The 19,389-nt window shown below is 41.8% G+C and overlaps 1 protein-coding gene across 1 annotated transcript in view; it reads left to right on the top strand.

The window, feature by feature from the left end:
- Nucleotides 1-19,389, top strand: part of BMP6 (bone morphogenetic protein 6) — a 145,930-nt gene that overhangs the window by 87,391 nt on the left and 39,150 nt on the right. The gene's annotated exons all lie outside the window — the stretch shown is intronic.

Genomic DNA, 19,389 nt, shown 5'->3' with positions numbered 1-19,389 from the left:
GGGGGGACAGCAGGAAATAAGGGATATGATGTTTACCAGGGCGTCCATCGGGGTAACTAGAAATACAAACTGAAGGAGAGAAAGTTTAGATTGGACATCAGGAAAAAATTATTTATAGTGAAGGTTGCCAAAATATGGAATACACTTCTAAGGGAGGTGGTGCTGTCCCCTTCCTTGGAGGTATTTAAAAGGAGATTGGACAAACACCTGGCTGGGGTTATCTGAACCCAGTGCTCTTTCTTGCCCAGGGAAGGGGGTCAGACTTGATGATCTAATAGGTCCCTTCTGACCCTAAAATCTATGAAAAGAAGTTGCAGCCAGTTACAGTGTCTCTATGCTTCTATTTTGGGCAGAAAAATCAGCTTCCTGCTTAAGACGTGAGGAAAATGGTGAGTGTGGTATGCAAGTAAATATGGTAATTTGCTTATAAAATAGGTTTACAATGGGAAGTTGTTTGCAACTTTCATTTTGCAGTAGCTGCTGCAGCTGCTCTGTCATATAGTAGCATAACAAAAGATTAATTTATTTTCTTTCACTCATTCAGGTAAAAGTGTGAGTAAAAGTATGGGATTTGCCAGATTCCCTGAAGGATAAACTTGTGCCATGCCAGATATTTAGTTTAAGTAGTGTGTATTTTAGCAGCTCTCAAGCACTGTATTGCTGAATGGAGAGAACGGTTTCCTGGGACAGAGGGGGATGGGAGATGGGACTCTATATAGGGCTTCAAAGATCAATTTTAACAATTTTTGTTATTCATGGAAGGCAAAAAGGAGCTGGTGTAGTCTGCAGGAGTATTAGAATAATGCAGGTCTGGCCACAGGGCCCCTGAAGAAGTGGATCATTCACTTAGGCTATGTAAAGTAATTAACTGGGCAGCTTCTTTGCCAAGGCTTTCCCCACGTGGAATATAATCAAATGAAGCCATGTTTATAGTAGGGCAGCTGCTCCATCAAAGCTAGATTTTAGTACTTTCTTTAATGGAAACTTGTTTTTTGACTAAACCTTCTGAGGAACCTGGTTACTATCCCCCATTGCCCCACCCTTATAAATCTTAGTCTTTGTCAGAAAAATGGAAATTTTGAACATTGAAAAGTCAGAATGTGGGGAAAATCCTTTTTTTTTTTTTTTTTTGGGTGGGGGGTCAGTTTCACTATTCTCATACTATGGGTAAAGCACCTCAACAATCCTCCGTTAGTTCTCACTGCTCCAAGTATCCATATAAAGAGAGTTCTGCTTACAATACGCTTGCCACATCATCCAGGCAGGGCTCAGTTATACAAGCCAAGGCAGACACCTAATTTATGATTACTGTAAATCATAGGTGGTAATAACTTTATTCCACACGAACCCTTGGTTAGTTCAGGCTGTTCAATGCATCTGCCCAAACCCAGTGATCTTGGAATGAGATGAGACTAGTGAGGTCAGAGGACAAACATGACGTATCTGGCTTGTGTCCAGAGATTTTTTTTTTTTTTTTTTTGTGGCCAAAACATGTTCTTATGAAAAATCACTTTTTGACTGACTGAAACAAAATTTCTGTGTGTGTGTGTGTGTAGTGGGGGTATTGGGCATTATTATTAAGAAAAAAGATGACCTGGAAATTGGAAGAGAGAATGAAGGAAGAGACCCTTTGAAAACAATTTTTTTCCAGTTTTCATGTATATGTTTATTGGCATTTTTAATAGACAGTATACAACATTTACCTGTGTCGCAAACATCTTGTACCTCTTCTTCTGTGCCTGCCACCTGAGATCCCTTCCATGCATCCACTCATCCTGTGAATCTTTTTTGTTAGACTTTAAAGTTACTTTGCTCTACCCTTTTGACCATTTTACAGAGTAAGCACAGCTGCTTTAGCCGAGTTCCAAATCAAAAGCCATCTGAACCTCCACTTATGAACTGTTGACAGTAAGGGGGGCCCTCAGTCCTGAACTGTTCCCAATCCAATTTGAAATGGGTCAAAAGATACTAAGCAATTTGGTCATCTTTTAAGTTAACGGGGTTGGTATTAATGATTTCTGAATCCCACCCTCACTTAAAAAAAGTTTAAAAAATGTGCAGTGAATGTTAATAGCTCTTAATGGTGTTTTTAGGATATAAAGTCTGGGCCAATAAAGAGCCTAAAAGAGGGTGTACATCAATACTTCATTGAAGCTTTGTGGATGTGGGATTCTTTACTGCCATGGCTGCTAACGATGTTTAAAAGATTCTTCCTAGATGACACAAGTGAGCATACATCAGGCAGTAGTGGGCTTCTTAAGAAAACAAAACTTGTCACTGGCCTACTTCCTGTAATTCTTTAAATAGCATAAAATAGCCAGATTCTGTGGTCTAGACTGCTTTGCTCTGCTGACTTTTTTTTTTTTTTCTTGGGGATTTACAAACCGCAAAGTGTTGGATTGGATCAGGAGTAAATATTTGCTTATACACCTACTGATTAGAGCTTTCATAGTCCCCAGTCTTGTTACAGCACAAATGTGTTCATATTCACACAAGTGAATGTAATTTCTTTCCTGTGTAATGGACAGCAGTGTGGTTTTTATTTTGGGATCCTGTGGTGTGTTCTAATGGGCAGAGACAATTGTGCTGGAGAGTGTTTTTTAAAAATCCTTTCTTCACCCCCTGCTTATCAAGTGCATAGCAGCCACTCGAGTACTACATGGCTTCCCTTTCTTAGCTAGAAGTTTCTCCAAGCATGATTGTAGCTGGAGCTAATAACATCAGTTCTAGAAGTCACACATTTTAAGTTGATTTTCCCCTATGCTAACTGGAGAAAGTTCCTCAATGTGGCATGCAGTGTAATCCACTATCTCTTTGTGAGAGGCAAACGTGAAACTGAGGACAGCAAATACTTCTAGAGGTTCTCTAAATGAGCAAACATGGTATTAACCTGCAGTTCCACTCTCCACAAGTGTATGCTTTTATTGCCGCTCTCAAATGTGCACATGTGCCAAAACACCACACATTAAAGTTAGTTTTAATAAGACTAAGTACACAGAGGTAGAGAGAAGTTAATACATATGCATTAGAGACTCCTTTTAATTTTGCTTACTTAAACTTTACTACGTATATCTTAATAAAGAGGTGAAACAAGAGCTCTTCTTTTTTATCAACAGTGGGAGAAGCTAGCCAGATTGTCTGGCTTTTAAACCCTAGATTTTTCTAAATACTCTTTAAATTAACAAATAACAACAAAACAATCGGGTGTTGCACATCATTCTCCAGTCTTCTCATCTCTGTCATTCAGTTATAGTATGACTGTTGCAATACTAATTATTTGTCAAGAAAAAAAATGCAAAACTATTTATAACTGCAATTGAGTTATAAACTAAAACCTCTGTTCTGGGCAGTTTGGTTATTGACATTACTGAAAATACTTCGAGCTTGAAATATGTTTGAAGTGGGTGTCAGTCAGGTATCATTGTATTTAAAAAACAAAAAACAAATTTGAAGTGGATAGAACCTTGGAATTATTTCTCAGAGAATGACATATAACTAAGGCAAGAGATGAGGGCGTTATTAGGAGAGGGAAGAAAAATAAGATCAGTGATGAGCAGGGCTGAATTATAAGCACTGGGTGTGGCAATGACCACTCAAGTCACCAAGCAGCTGGAACAGGAAAAACAAGAGCCAATACTATAGAAAATATCTGAAACTTAATTTGCAGGCAACCAGCTCTCTGGTGACTTTGTGATGAATGCTGTGTGTTCTGTGAGAGGTTGGTCATCTTAATTTATCTTCAGAAACCTGATAGTTTGAGGAAAGTGATCTAGATTAGCTGAAAGCCAGGACAGGCTATGCTTTAAAAAAAAAAAAAAAAAAAAAAAGCCAAAGTACAACCCTAAGGTTTATTCATTTCCCATTAGTTGACCTGAGATTTTCCATGGCCATGTGCAGTTTACCTCTACTTTTAATTGTCTGGCTCCTGAGCATAACTTGTATATTTGGTGAATGCAATGAGAGACAGAGAAGGAAGTTGGAAAGGGATATTTCTTTTCCCGCTGAATATTACTAAGGTGTCTGCTGAACGATGCTACTGTGTTAAAATTTAGCCAACTATTTGGACTATGAATATGTTCTGCAAAGCTTGTTTAGTAACATTTAATGTTTATTTTTTTCCAGATGCTCTTCTATCCCATAACTTTTCATCCAAATTTAAGAATCCCCATTGCTTCCAAAATATCGTGTCCCTGTCCGTCCCCACACCCCAAACACTTTCCCTAATGGAGTTGGGAATTGTGAGCTTCAGTCAAAAACCCAAACTGCAAACCTTACAAACAGATTTTGAAATTAAGCCACTGTGTCCAATCTCTTTATCAAATGGACATAAACATTCCAAGTAGGTTTCTAGTCGGGGGTGGGGAGTGGGGGGATATATTTTTAAGAAGTAGAATAAAGCAAATTTATTGGTAAAGTTGGAAGGTATTTCCAATTGGAAGGTATTCACCCTAGACAGAGACCATGCTCGAATCTCAGTAGGGGATGAATATTGTCCTTAAATGATACATCTGTGGGAACATGATGGATAGCTGAGGGATAGAAAAAAAGAATAGCGATCTTTTTACCTCTGCTCTAGCAAGTCAAAGCAGTCATGACTGAAAAATTATTTTGTCTATGAAAATAATTTTAGGTCGTCTTCATTTGGTCCTTGTAGACAGGGTTTCACAGAAAAAACCCAGCCCACAGTCTACCTCCCATTGGCATAATTGACAAGCGAGTGAATAACAGAAGGGGCATGAAGGCTGAACTCTTGAGGCACTTGCTACGAGAAGTAGAAAGAAACTCTGAATGATATTGGCCACATCATTCCTATTGTGTGTATAAATGGAGAATGTATGCGCTTAAGTGCTTGTTTTTACAACATTAGTTGGAGTGAAATCTTCTCGGCTAGCCTAGCTCGAATGAAAGCAGCCATATGAAGTGTAAAACAACTATCAAGCAGCAGCATGTTAGATGCACAGTGTAGGTGAGTGTCCAGTGCTTCACGTGTACCAGCATCAGCAGCACTCAATTTTTAGGGTATTTTCCTAGATGAGTGAGCTACTTCTGAGTTAGTTTTAAACTCAAAGCCAGAGACTGTTGTATGCATGGGTTAAAATTCAAACTATATTTTGAGATAGCATTGTTTTAAAGACAGGCTCTAAAGGCACTCCCAACTTGTCACTTTCCAGCACTCAGACTTTCTATTTTGAACTGTATCAGATACAAAGTAAGGTCCTACTCCTGTAGTCAGATGTGTTCAGAAGTTAGTGGAGGCTCAGGGGTCTGTTTGTGCTGTAAGCGAATGCAGGCCAATGAGCAATCTGCATAGACTAATGCTTTCATGGGGAATTGTTGTTCTGTAAGTCAAGGAAATAACTTCTAAAACTTTATGTGAATGCAGTCAAAAATTGCAGAAAAATAGGGCTGAAGGGACCTCAAAAGATTATCTAGTCCATGCCCCTGCTCAAGGCAGGATCATTCCTGTCTAAACCATCCCAGACAAATGTTTGTCTGACCTGCACATAGAGCAGTAATGAAGATTTCCCAAGCTCTTTAAGCAATCTGTTCCAGTGCTTAATAACTCTGGGAGTTAGACAGTTCTCCCTAATATATAATCCAAGTCTTCCTTGAGAAATAATTGGAGGACATTACTTAATCTAACAGTGATGCATTCTGGAATTTGTAGCATGCTCATGATTTTTCTACTGATCCATTACATTGCTATCTCGTGTAATCAGGGCTGCAGGGTAAGGTGCATAGTGAACTAGGAGTCCTCTTCCTTTGTTGGCAACGGAGGTTATGCATAGGTTTTTCTCTTCTCTCCTCCATTCCCAATTTCCTTCCTTCCTGCTCTCCAGTGAATTTGGCTGTAGCAGCAACATTGGTGGAAAGAATGTTTTTTTGCAGTGCCCGTGGAAACTGATCAAACTCTGTGTTAAGTCTGACTTCAGGAGGCAAACTGTTCAATACCTAAATCTTTGTGACCAAAACTGATTTGTCCCCACATCATGATTGCTCTGTCTTGAGCTTTGTGAATGGTGGTGTCTCTGTAGCCTTTAGATGATTTGTCTCTAGTATAAAGAACAAGACCAGCTCTGAAAGCATTTAATCTCTGCCACGAGTCCAGTGACTTTCATTTTTTATTACTCCCATCACATTCTGCACTTAAAGGCAACAGTTCCTGCCTTTGGAAGAATATCTATTTTGTATTATTCTGTAGTTTTGTCTCACTTTCCTCTTTCTCTTCTGATACCTATCCTGTTTTTTCACTATTTTCTTTGACATCCTCCCTCTCTCTTATTGCCATCTTCTACAAAACATCCTACTGCCTCACAAGGTCCTGTGGTCACCATCTTGTATTACTTGGATGTGTCTCTTAGATGAGTTGAAAACATTTATAGTCAGTCAACTTGGAATTGGAGCATTATATTGGATGGGCCCAGCTGTAAGATTTAATCATGAAAAAAAAAGAGCCACATGTTTGTGGACTGATGGGTCAATTCTTAACATTATATACAACAATCCTGGCTCAGCCATGTGGGAGACTGAGATGGCAAAGCAAATTTTGATAAGCAACAGCCTATTGCTACGCTGTTTTTGTACTGTATTGAGTGACAATTTTTCTTGAATGCTGGATTAAACATTTGCAATAATTTATAAAATCTTAAATGCCCTGAACTACAATTTTACAGAGTGGGACTGTATTGTGTTCCAGAGTTATCTCTCTCAGCTGGCCTATAAAACAAAACACTAAACCTGCTTATAATGCCAAGAGCTTCATGCTCAAGAGAATGAAAGCATATAACCTAATTTGCAAACATTTTTAACATTGCTGGCTTTCCTATTTGCTGCTGATTGATTCACAGTCACACGTATAAAATTCAAGCTCCCTAGTGAAAAAGGGGAGAAAGGGGAAAAGGACACAAACAAAAAAACAGTTTCTACTTTGCATGACTTTGTTTTGAAATTTAAATCAAAACTGCAGTGGAATAGTTTGGACTGCCTTAAATTCCTACAGAAGGAGACAATTTCATGAGACGTTGTGAGATAAGCCAGGAAATTGCTACGCCGGATTTAAAAATTCCTGAAAATGTTTCAAAATCTTATTGATATGACTTGGGCAGCTGTGTAATCCCAGGGAGCTGCCATTTTAATGATGATTCCAACAGGAAATATGGCATGACCCTGCATCCAGCCTGGAGGATGAGAACTGCAGGGAACAGCAGGAGACTGCTTTAAGTGAGAGATGTAATTATTATATGGATACAGATATAGGCGCAAACAGGCAAAAATATCAGGAGAGAGAGGAGCTGTAGAAATGTCCTCCTACTCCCTTGTCTGTGGCTGCAGCTTTGTCTACCAGTCTTGATACATTTCATCAAAGTGACAACATGGATCTTTCTAGAAACATTATCTACATAGGCCTGAAACCTAAATCTGAAATACAGATGTCATTTAAAAAGAGTCAGAGTACTTTAATAGCATTTTACCTTGAAATAGAATATGAAACATTTCCATTCATTAAATCTGATTTTCCATTTTTAAAATATCTGTCCTTTGTTTATGGGGGAAACAGAATTGATAGTGAGACAAAAAGGCAAACAATCATTCTATTGATATACCATTTTAGTTTCTCTAAAACAGAGGAATGTATATTCCTTTTCAGTACAAGGGTATTTTTTCTGTGTTGGTGTGACAGGGTCCACGGTAGGTATGTCATCATCAGGATCTGTAAAAGGTACTCATCTGAACACTTTTGTTTAAAAGCTGTGGAGGAACTGCAGTGGAATACACAAGGTCACTGTAGATGGAAAGTCTTCATAGGACCAAACTGTAGTGGTTCAAAGCGACTCCCATAGGCCTAGCTCTTCTGGGCTAACTACAGTCAAAGAGCTTGAGGCTTTTTTACAGGTTAGTCTAAACTGCAGAGATTAAACTGAGAAACAACTGGACAAAAATTCACTTTTGATTCAGGGAATGCAGCCACATACCTGCAGTGGTTCAGGCCAGAAGCTGGGACGGGGGAGCTAGTGCATGGCTCTCTGGCACGTAGCCGGCATGGGCTGTATGTTCACTTCCTCTTCCTGGTGTCCCCAAGATCTCTAGGATTTGCAATCTAGAATCACAGTAGCCAAACTATGCAGGGTTGCTCATCGCTTCCCCTTCCTGCTTCCAGGTGCCTCTGGGATTTGTAGTCCACAATTGCAGCCAGCAGTAAGTTTAGCAGGGCAGGACAGCTCCATACTCAGGGGAAGGGAAGTTTAACCTCTCTCCCTGGCCCAGTCCCCAGCTGGGGTTTGCTGGTGGGGGGCAGTGCCTGCCTTCCAACCCCAACCTTCTCTGCTGGAGTAGACAGCCCAGCCCAGGGCTGCAAAGCATGCTGGGGGACTATGATTTAACTGGAACCAGGAATGTGGTTTGGGACAGGAGTTCCATAAACTGGTTTGACCCAAATCAGGTAAGTCTGAAACTATATTCAACCAAGTTTATTTTAAACCAGTTTCGGCCATTTTGAAACTGGTTTGTGTGTACTGAACTTCTGTTCTGTTAGAGGTTTAAACCATTTTTTGATCACTTAAACCAGTTTATGTGTAACTTTTGTCCCTAGTCATAGAGTCCCCCCAATAAGTTACAATCTTGGTTATCCTGACCTCCCGTATTTGATCGTTTATATCAGGACTGTACAATTTCTGAACCACCAGGGCTGCACACAGTGGGCACCACACCAGCAGGGCCTATTTTCTCTGCACACCCCTTCCCCAGCTGAAAACTCCCCTCATCACTGTGTAGGCAAGTGGCTTTCCCCCACTGCTGCTCAGTACACATGGACAGGCAGCTTCCCTGTCTTCTCTCTTTCTCAGCTGCAGGATCCCCTGCTGTTCCCCGAGTACTGCAGGTTGTGCTGAGCCATGCTACCCTGCCCTGCCTGGTGGAGGGCAGGAACTAGAAACTAGAGAAGGGAAGGAGCCTGCAGACCCTGGTTGCAGTAGCATCCAGAGCAATGAGGGGAGCAGTGACCAGAGGGAGCCCAGGGACTGCAGATTAGCCCCCCATGGGCTGAGTGGGGCCATGGGCTATTTTTATCTTTCTATGTCAGTATTCGCGAAAATGAACAAAGATGCTAATAGGATTTTAACATGCAATACAGAAAAAAATTACTAACTATACAATATTTTCCATGTTGCAGGGGTTTAGGTTGTAGCCGTGTTGGTCTAAGGATATAGGCAGACAATGTTCCTTGGGTGAATTTGATATCTTTTATTAGACCAACCCAAATGGTTGGAGAATAGTTATTAAGCAAGCTTTCGGGTTCAAAAACCCTTCATCAGTCTAAGGACGCTGCAGCAGTTGCTGCGTGCTTTTCCTTTTCATTCCATCCAGGAAGAGCACGCAGCAACTGCTGCAGCATCCTTAGCTTGACGAAGGGTTTTTGAACCCGAAAGCTTGCTTAATAACTATTCTCCAACCATTTGGGTTGGTCTGATAAAAGATATCAAATTCACCCTAGGAACCTTGTCTAACTATACAATAAGCATTTCTGTCCATGCCATGCAAATGGTTTTTAGTACTTTCTTGTTTTCTGTGGGTGCTACATGCATGGTACTTTTGTGATTTCTGCTTTCAGAAATGTCTGTGGTTCAGGAATCTTGGAAGTAAGATGTTGTGCAATTATTGGTCTTAATCTGATTTTACTAGCTAGTTCCAGCTTGCTTCCCAGCACAAAGAATAGCTTGATTATGTTTTTAAGATAAAAAGGCCCTTTTCCCTTTTAAGATGTGTCATAGAAAGTTATGCTTAGAGATCAGTTTGCTGTTGTTTACATTTCATCTCTATAATTACACTAAGATTGAATTAATGTGTGATTTTCCTGGATCACTTTTTTTCTGGCACCCAGAGCTTATGTGTAGACTGCCAGATCTTCATCTGGTGTAAATTCACCTGATAAAGGGGATTGTGTGTGCCTGGAAGTTTGTCTAACATCTCTTTCAACTGCGTGGTTGATCCAAAAGACATGGTATTGCAAAACAAATTCTGGATCCTGTTCAAATCAAGGCAGACAAGATGTGACATAGGAGGCATTTCTAAGAGAAGGAAAAACGCATTAAACTCCCACTCCTTGTATTTAGATCTGTTTTATTTTTAAGGCTATCACTGTCTAACTCTCCTGGTTGTTGGATAATTGTTATGCTGTATACTACTAGCATAAGTAATTCTCCAGTGTTCAAGACTTCCCAAGCCTTTCTCCATGGGGTGCAGTGGGATGAGGGTAGAGACAAAATAGAAGATTGAACTCCATTGCTTTTCTCAGTTTAAATGTAGGGTGTCTTAATCGTCTTGAACATGACCAACATTAATAAAAAGTTTATGACCAGCCTGCACACATTCCCCTTCTTCACCCCCCCCGATTTCACTTGGATAAATGTTTTTAATCCCATAGTATTCAGGCTTTATTCTCGTTTTCTGCTTCAGTGAGGTCATAATCTCCTGTCTGTAATGGACATTTTTTTGAGGACACATTTTCGTTCTCATCCACGGCATCTGACAAAGTAGTCTGTTGCCCACAAAAGCTTATGCCCCTGTGAAGCACTTAGTCTCCAGCAAGGTGCTACCCTGTCCTGCCTTTGCAGGATAAAGGCAGTGATTTTTAAATTCAGGCTTGTCCAGTTTCCAGAGACCACAAGACCATGGGTTGCACCAGTGCAAGCCACTGGCCCCCTGGGCCGCATGCCATGTAGGCACCGCTCCCCCATACTGCTCTGCAGGCATGAGTGCCCTGTCCCCACCTTCAGCTCCATGGCCAAGGGCACCCCTAGCACTGCAGGGCAGGAACAGGAAATGTAAGCCACAAGAGGAAAGGGAAGTCTGAAGCTCCCCAACTGCTGCTGCACTCTGAGTGATGGAGCCAGGTGCAAGCCCAGGGGACCACAGGTTAACCCCTTATAGCCCTTATGTGGCCTGTGGGCTGCCAGTTGGACAGCCCTGGTTTAATTCAAACTAAATGTTTTTGAAATACAGCATAGACTTACAGAGTTGGATGGGGACTTGGGGACTTCAAGGGTTATTCTAAAGCCCTAAAAATCTGCAGTAGCAAGATAAAGGTTAAGTGCTGTGACTTTGAGCCAGGTATTCAAAATAGCCTGTACTTCTTTGCATGTGGCTCCTGTAGCACTTACAGATGCAATTAATAAAAAGGGATTTTTCATACACAATAGCCATATCTATACAAGACGCTGACTGTGCAGTAGCGTCATGTGGCAGGAAGCGTGGTGTGATGCTGCTGTGTTGGAGTAGCAAGTTAGTGCGCAGTCAATGTCATCTAAAAGCTGTTCAGTGACACTACTGCACAGTAACTCCAGTTACTGCACAGTCATTTAGTACTTGTTTATACAAGTACTAAATGACTGCACAGTAACAACTGCTCAGTCAGTGTCTTCTGTAGGCGTGGCCACTAGGTATTTCTTAAACTTATTGTAAAGGACCAGGTTATAGGTGGTCTGGATTAGTGGTTAGGCCACTGAGGAAAGACAGAAGCTAAGGCATAGTGTACAACATGGGCTGAGTCAGGGTTTGGGAACCAAGTTACCAGATCCAGAGGGAAGTTCAGAGGCAGAGTGCCAAACACAGGCAAGGTCAGGGTCTGGGAATCAGATAACAAGTTACCAGATCCAAGGGAATTTCTACAAGCTGGAGTCCAAAAACAGAGCCCAGCAGGGTCTGGAACCAGGAAAGCCAGAGAACACAGGAGCAGAGAGGCTTACTAAAGCCAAACTTAATCAAAACTCTTGGCTGGACTGTTGCCACAGCTGGAGCCAAATGGGGAAGCTCTCCCTCCGGGCAACCAGACAGACAGTGGGCAGCTGGAGTCATTCGCCAGTCAGTGCCCCAGAAAAGTGTTGCCCACCAGGCAGTTAGTTCAGGCTGGGCTGCCTGTTAGGTCCCCTGACAGTTATGGGTGTACAAAAACGTCTTAAATGTTAGCTTTGCTGTGGATAGGATGAACATCTTGCTCTCAACCCTAAACATTCATAAATCTCAAGTTTGCCCTCCTCTCCCCTCAAAGTAATTATAAAAATAAAAGATAAATTTTGAGTCCTTGTGGTTTGCCTTTGGAATTTTGTCTTCAGCAAGTGCTCACATTCTTTTTTGCAGGCTTTTCCTGTGCAACCACAAAAGCTAGAAATTTTTTCTGAAAAAAATCCAAGTTGCCTCAAAAACCCTGAAATTTTCTCTTGTACAGTCACCTGACTTCAGGATCTTGAACCTTAAGAAAAACCCCAAGTCCTGCAAAACTTAATAAAATTAGGAAAATTGACAGTGGTGGATTTTCTGTATAAGGGCTGGTTCTTTGTTTTGTGCTTGAAGTAACTTTATGAAGAAATAAGGAAAAGAAAAAAATCTACAAAAATTAAGAAAATATCAGTAACCGGAAGGAAAATTATAGTTCAATGACCATATCACTCTACTATACTTGGATATCCTATGATTCAAGATGCATGTGACACATGTCAATGAAAGTATGATGATAGGGTCACTGAAATAAACAGTTTATGTTTAATTTCATTATGTGATCTGTTTTTCTTTTTCACTAGATTAACTTTTGTCCAGTACTTTTAAAAGTGTTAGAAGTGTTCGGTTATTATTTTTAACCAAGGACATTCTGTGCCAAAAACAGCACTGCTTGAGAATTAAAATATACAAAACTCTATAACCACAGTAATCTTAACTTTTGATTTTCCTGCTTTTTAAATCCTCAACCATAGTGTTACATTCACACAGTATTTTAATTGATATTGATATTTGTTAAGACCAAATGCAAACGGCTACTGGCATGTTCTCTATGAATTTTTTATGTATAGTTAGACACCTAACTTAGCAATATTCAGACCCAGTAGTGAGCCCAAATTAATTTCAGGTCTGAACATTCTTACCCTTGATAGCTCAGGCCCATCTTCATTTGTAGTACTACAGGTCTGTACTGTTTCTAAGAAGCTACTACAGTAAATGAATACTATTCAGCATAACATACTCTAATGTCTATAAGGCTATAACTTTTGTCACAGTCCTACATTATCTGCTTGTAGACAGACTTGTTCTTCCCTGCCAGCAAAGCAGTGTCTGGGGCTGGATGAAAATTGGCATCATACTTATTTTCAACCTGCTGACTATAAGGCTGCCTTGTTTTCTCTTCTGTCACTGGGTGATAAAGTTGGGAGGAGCACACAGAAGCCTCGTGTTAGAAATCGGTTTTTGGCTTTTGCAAATCACTGATCACACCAACCTGAACAAATTCACATTGAGAAGGGAAAAAAAAATTGGTATGCAGCTTGAGAAAAGAAGGAAAGAATTCTGTTCTTGTTTTGAGTTTTGGCATGTCCTGTTTGCAGTCTGAGTGGAAGGTCACAGATACAATGTAATGCTGTAGCAATATAGACTGAGCCAGTCCTGAGTCTTATTTTTTCTAATACTTGATTAAAACAATTTTTTTCCAGCAGGGTGGGTGGAAAGCAGTATTAATAAAAACAAACAGAAACCTGCAGAGAAGAACTGTTGCCATTGTATTTTTTATATTTTGAACTTAATGGGTGGGCAATGAGTATATACATCTTAAATATTTCACCGATCTCATGAGGAAATAAAAAATACCTTCCTTTGTATCATGGGAAAATCCATAGCCAGAAGCTGTGCTGCTTCATTCAAGCTTCCTGAGGCTTTTTTCCCCCATTCTCTGATATTCTAGGAAGCTTCCATTGTTTGTCTGGGTCTTTCACACAGTGACTGGGATAGAGGAAAAAACATTTAAAGAAAATAGGCAGGTGTCCATGAAGAACGCTAACCACTGACGGACAGGTGTTTGACCTACAACTGCCTTTGCCTTTAATTGGACTGGAACTCAAGTTAATACCCCTTTAAACTGGACAATGTGGACCATACCAATCCCATGCCAGAGTACCTGTCTTCCTTGAAGTCCAGATGCATCTTTATGCCAAACAATGTGATCCTCCTACACTTTGCTTCCTCCTTGCCTCTTTGGTTTTTGTTTTGTTCCTACCATATGTCAGGTGGGCCTGCTCTTACTCCTGGACTTGTGGATACTGAGTCAGATCTTGAGTCTGAACTTCCTGTCTGTGACTGGAAGGAGTCATAAATTTTCCTGTTATTATTTCCTAACTAAATTTGAGTTTGATTGTCTCCTACTTGTTTTCCTATTGTCTGTCATATTCCTCCATCACTTTTTCCCATGGCTGTTTTTTTTTTACCAATTCCTTCTTTATCACATTCCTCTCCTTGCTTTTCCCAGTCCACCCTTGGTCATCCATGGTCCAATCCCATCTTCTGCATAAAGCCTGAGTAAAAGGGACCATAGTGTTATATCCTCACACTTGTTAGGCCACCTGTTAAAGTAGAATCTAAGAACAGCTAGCAGGATAGGAGCTGCTGGTACAGCATGCCTAAATAAGGGCAGTGTCAGTTTGGTAGATTCAGTTTTGAATGAACACATCCTGCTTTCTTCTCCTTATCCAAAATACCTGGCTTAGACACTTCACCTTTCACAGATAAAGAAAGGCCTGCTTATAGAGGCACATTAAACTCCAAATCCGTTATCTTTGGAAGTTGCTTCTAGATGGAATGCTTCTGGGGCAGTATGGACAGTTGATGAGAGATGATGATTATAATCCCATATAAAGTGTAACAAAGCCTTTTAAAGCAACAATTGGTAGTTAGATGATGTTCTTCATGCTGTATAGTCACCGTGTTGTAGTTATGATGGTCTGAGGAATATGTGAAAAGCAAGATTTGGTAATAACTTTTATTGGGTCAACTGTAGAATGTCTGTCCTCAAGTCTGGGAAAACAGCAGATGCAACCTAGGTTAAATACTAGGTAAAAAATGATACTCATTTAACACTAAAATTTAATTGAAAATATACACTTAAAGAAGGGGCAGTATAAACCCGTGGAGCACTGTGTGTGCAAAAACTTGTCTAATATTTCTCCCAACTATGTCGTTCGTCCAGTAAAAGATATGTTTTCACGTGTCCCACATATCCTCAAATATGGCATGCACATTGTTTTTGGAAGGCAGCTTATAGAAACGAAGATTTTTTTCCAGTCATGCCCTAGAGGTAGCTTTTTTTCATGAAGGCATTGTGCTTCAAAATAGCTGATAGCTTCTCTTTCCCTGCCAACAAGCAGAAGGGGCATAGTTCAGTGTTAACCCTTTCACCGCCATTCTGAAATTGAAAAGCTACTTCTAATTTAAGAGTTACTGTGAGAGGGTTAACACTAGACTGCACTTCTGTTTGCTGAGAAAGAAGCTGGCAGCCATTCTGAAACACTGTGTTTTCATGCTTCTACTCCTCCATGCCTCTATTCTAGCAAAGAAAATAGTCTTCCCTGCTTTGGGATGGGTCGGACCTTCTTCCCAGGCCAGATCCAATCTCTTTGCAGTCTGCTCTTTCACTTGGTTAAATTCTAAACTGCTCAAATTAGTATTTAATGACATTGAGAACTTGGGCAATTTTAGCACACCAATCCATGATCACAGTTTGCAAGTTCACCTACTCATAACATTCTTTCTGTTTAGTTTCTTTAGTGCAGAGGACCAGAACATTTTCCACAACAGTCATTTGGAAGTGAAAAGATTTTCTGGGCAAGCTTCAAAGAGAAGAAAGTGACTAAGTGTCTTGAAGGGATCTGGGCTGGAGTTCCAGCCAGATGAGACATCTCAAAAGAAAGAACTCCTCCCAGCTGCTGAGTAAGAGGGAGAGGACAGAGAGGAAGCCAGAATTGCAGGATGAGGGTAAATAAGGAAAAGTGGAAGGTAGAGAAATGTTTTTTGCATGGCTAATTTGTAGGTGTTTTTTCTTAGGAAGAGGGAGCTTGAGATATTGGAATGAGACTCGGGACACATTGATTCAAGTCCCTGTTCTGCCACAAATGTCCTGTGTTCCTCAGGCAAGCTTCATAATTTGTCTATATGTGAACTCACCCCCATTTCACAAGAATGGAGCTAGTCCTGTGTCTGCCAGGATGTTATGAAGATAATTCTATGGGACTTTGAGGCCTCCAGATGTTATTACAATAAGTTCCTAGATGAATAAGAAATCAATTAAATTGATGGAATATGGGGTGGTAGAAGTGGTACAGTGTCTATTTTGAAGTAGAAGCAAGTGGACATATTAAAAAGAACAAAAAAAATTGAGAGTCATTTTGAAAAATAACCATCCCTGATCCATGGTTACCATTTCCACATTGAGAACATTACACTGACTTCTTTATTAAAGGCATTTCCTGTTTCAGTGCCACCAGCCAGAATCATTTTATCGGATGCATTTTTTAAATCTTTGTAATTTTTGTAAGTATTTTAAATAAATTTATCATAGTAAATCAAAAGCTCAAAGCTCAAACAAAATGGATGAATTTCAATCTAGCATAAAACATAATGAAGGTATCCAAGGTGTCAGATCATAAAAATATAAAGGGAACCCAGCACTGCAATAAAAGCATATCCAAAGGCACAGACCAGTATTATACCTAAGAGGGAAGCGAGCAACCAGGGTACCAGTCCCAGGTGCTGAGTTAAAGGTGTGATGCAAAAATATCAACCACTGTGCTGCTGGCTTTCGCTGCTGCCTACAGCCCAGGTATTGATGCTGCCCTGTGCACCTCTACAGGAGTGCCTAGGTACACCTCTGGAATAGACCTCCCTGAATGAACGTGAGGGGTCCTTATATGGATCTCGGATACAATACATACCTCCTAAGTTATCCGTATGGATCACAAGAGGGACAGAGACATTTAAACAAAACCAAGGAGGATACTGGCTGTCTGCTCCCTCATTGTCCACTTTACACAAGGCACTTAATTTGATCTATGCCTTAATAACACCGTCAACAAAATGGAGAGAATTATCTCCTTTCCCTGGGAGGAGGAGGTGGTAGTGAATCTTAATGAATGTTGTAAAGTGCCTTAGAAAGTGCTGTAGAAATTAAAGGTAATTTAAAACAGAGCTACCAACCTACAGGCTAGGTCTCAGGCTAGGTACAGACATTACCTATTGGAAGAACTGGATGCCTTTAAGTCGGCAGGCCCGGATGAGCTCCATCCGAGGGTGCTGAAGGCACTGGCCGACATCATTGCAGAGCCACTGGCGGGAATATTTGAAAGCTCGTGGCACGCGGGCCAAGTCCCGGAGGACTGGAAAAGGGCCAACGTGGTCCCCATTTTCAAAAAGGGGAGGAAGGAGGACCCAGGCAACTATAGGCCAGTCAGTCTCACCTCCATCCTTGGCAAAGTCTTTGAAAAAATTATCAAGGCTCACATTTGTGAGAGCCCGGCAGGACAAATTATGCTGAGGGGAAACCAGCACGGGTTTGTGGCAGGCAGATCGTGCCTGACCAATCTAGTTTCTTTTTATGACCAGGTTACGAAACGCCTGGACACAGGAGGAGGGGTGGATGTCGTATACTTAGACTTCAGGAAGGCCTTCGATACGGTATCCCACCCCATACTGGTGAACAAGTTAAGAGGCTGTGACTTGGATGACTACACAGTCCAGTGGGTGGCGAATTGGCTGGAGGGTCGCACCCAGAGAGTCGTGGTAGATGGGTCGGTTTCGACCTGGAAGGGTGTGGGCAGTGGGGTACCGCAGGGCTCGGTCCTTGGACCGATACTCTTTAATGTCTTCATCAGTGACTTGGACGAGGGAGTGAAATGTACTCTGTCCAAGTTTGCAGGTGACACAAAGCTATGGGGAGAAGTGGACACGCCGGAGGGCAGGGAACAGCTGCAAGCAGACCTGGACAGGTTGGACAAGTGGGCAGAAAACAACAGAATGCAGTTCAACAAGGAGAAATGCAAAGTGCTGCACCTAGGGAGGAAAAATGTCCAGCACACCTACAGCCTAGGGAATGACCTGCTGGGTGGCACAGAGGTGGAAAGGGATCTTGGAGTCCTAGTGGACTCCAAGATGAACATGAGTCGGCAGTGTGACGAAGCCATCAGAAAAGCCAATGGCACTTTATCGTGCATCAGCAGATGCAAGACGAGTAGGTCCAAGGAGGTGATACTTCCCCTCTATCGGGCGTTGGTCAGACTGCAGTTGGAGTACTGCGTGCAATTCTGGGCGCCACACTTCAAGAAGGATGCGGATAACCTGGAGAGGGTCCAGAGAAGGGCCACTCGTATGGTTAAGGGCCTACAGACCAAGCCCTACGAGGAGAGACTAGAGAAACTGGACCTTTTCAGCCTCCGCAAGAGAAGGTTGAGAGGCGACCTTGTGGCTGCCTATAAGTTCATCACGGGGGCACAGAAGGGAATTGGTAAGTATTTATTCACTAAGGTGCCCCCAGGGGTTACAAGAAATAATGGCCACAAGCTAGCAGAGAGCAGATTTAGATTGGACGTTAGGAAGAACTTCTTCACAGTTCGAGTGGCCAAGGTCTGGAACGGGCTCCCAAGGGAGGTGGTGCTCTCCCCTACCCTGGGGGTCTTCAAGAGGAGGTTAGATGAGTATCTAGCTGGGGTCATCTAGACCCAGCACTCTTTCCTGCTTATGCAGGGGGTCAGACTCGATGATCTATTGAGGTCCCTTCCGATCCTAACATCTATGAATCTATTACACGTAAACCGGTTTAAGTGATCAGAAACTGGTTTAAACCTTTAACAGAACAGACATTCAGTGCACATAAACCAATTTGAAAATGGCTGAAACCGGTTTGAGATAAACCTGGTTGAATGTAGTATCAGATTTAACTGATTTGGGTCAAACCAGTTTATGCAATGTCTATCCCAGACCACTTCCTGGTTTAAGTTAGGGCTCCCCAGCATCTGGGCATGCTCTCTGGCCTGGGCAGGCCCCTCCCCTCTGCTCCCTGGCTGGAGCTCCAGCAGTGACTTGCAGGCATAGCAGGATCTGCCTGGCTTCCCTGTGCTTTCCCCACCCCCCCTTGCTGCTTAAGCAGGGATCCCTTCCTCCTCTCTCACACAATATGGACTGTAGCCAGCATGTGGTATGGTAGATAATGCTAAGAGGTCTGTGTGTGGCAGACAGGACAGTATCTGCTTAGAGCTTTTTGGAGCTAATTAGCAGGTAGCTGGTAATGTCCCTGCATTCATTCTTTTGGAAAAAGCTGTTTAAAAAGAGCTTGAACTAATGAGCAAGGCTTTGTTTTCTGATGGGCTGATAAATGCTGATAACAGAGCTGATAAATGCTCTGTTATCAAGGGATGGAGCCCCTCCCTAATCAGAGCATCCTGCTGGGGCCTGGCCATGTTCCCCTCAGCTCAGCACTGTAGAAGAGAGGGAGGGCTTCTCCAGTGCCCCTCCCCAGTTTCTAGCCTGAGTTACTGTAGGCACGTGCCAGCATGTTTTTAGTCCAGAGGGGATGTCCGAGTGGTTACAAAC

This window comes from Alligator mississippiensis, chromosome 3, assembly GCF_030867095.1.
Source record: "Alligator mississippiensis isolate rAllMis1 chromosome 3, rAllMis1, whole genome shotgun sequence".
NCBI classification, from domain to species: domain Eukaryota; kingdom Metazoa; phylum Chordata; order Crocodylia; family Alligatoridae; genus Alligator; species Alligator mississippiensis.
The sequence above is the reverse complement of the archived record's forward strand: the minus strand, read 5'-3'. Positions and strand labels throughout refer to the sequence as shown.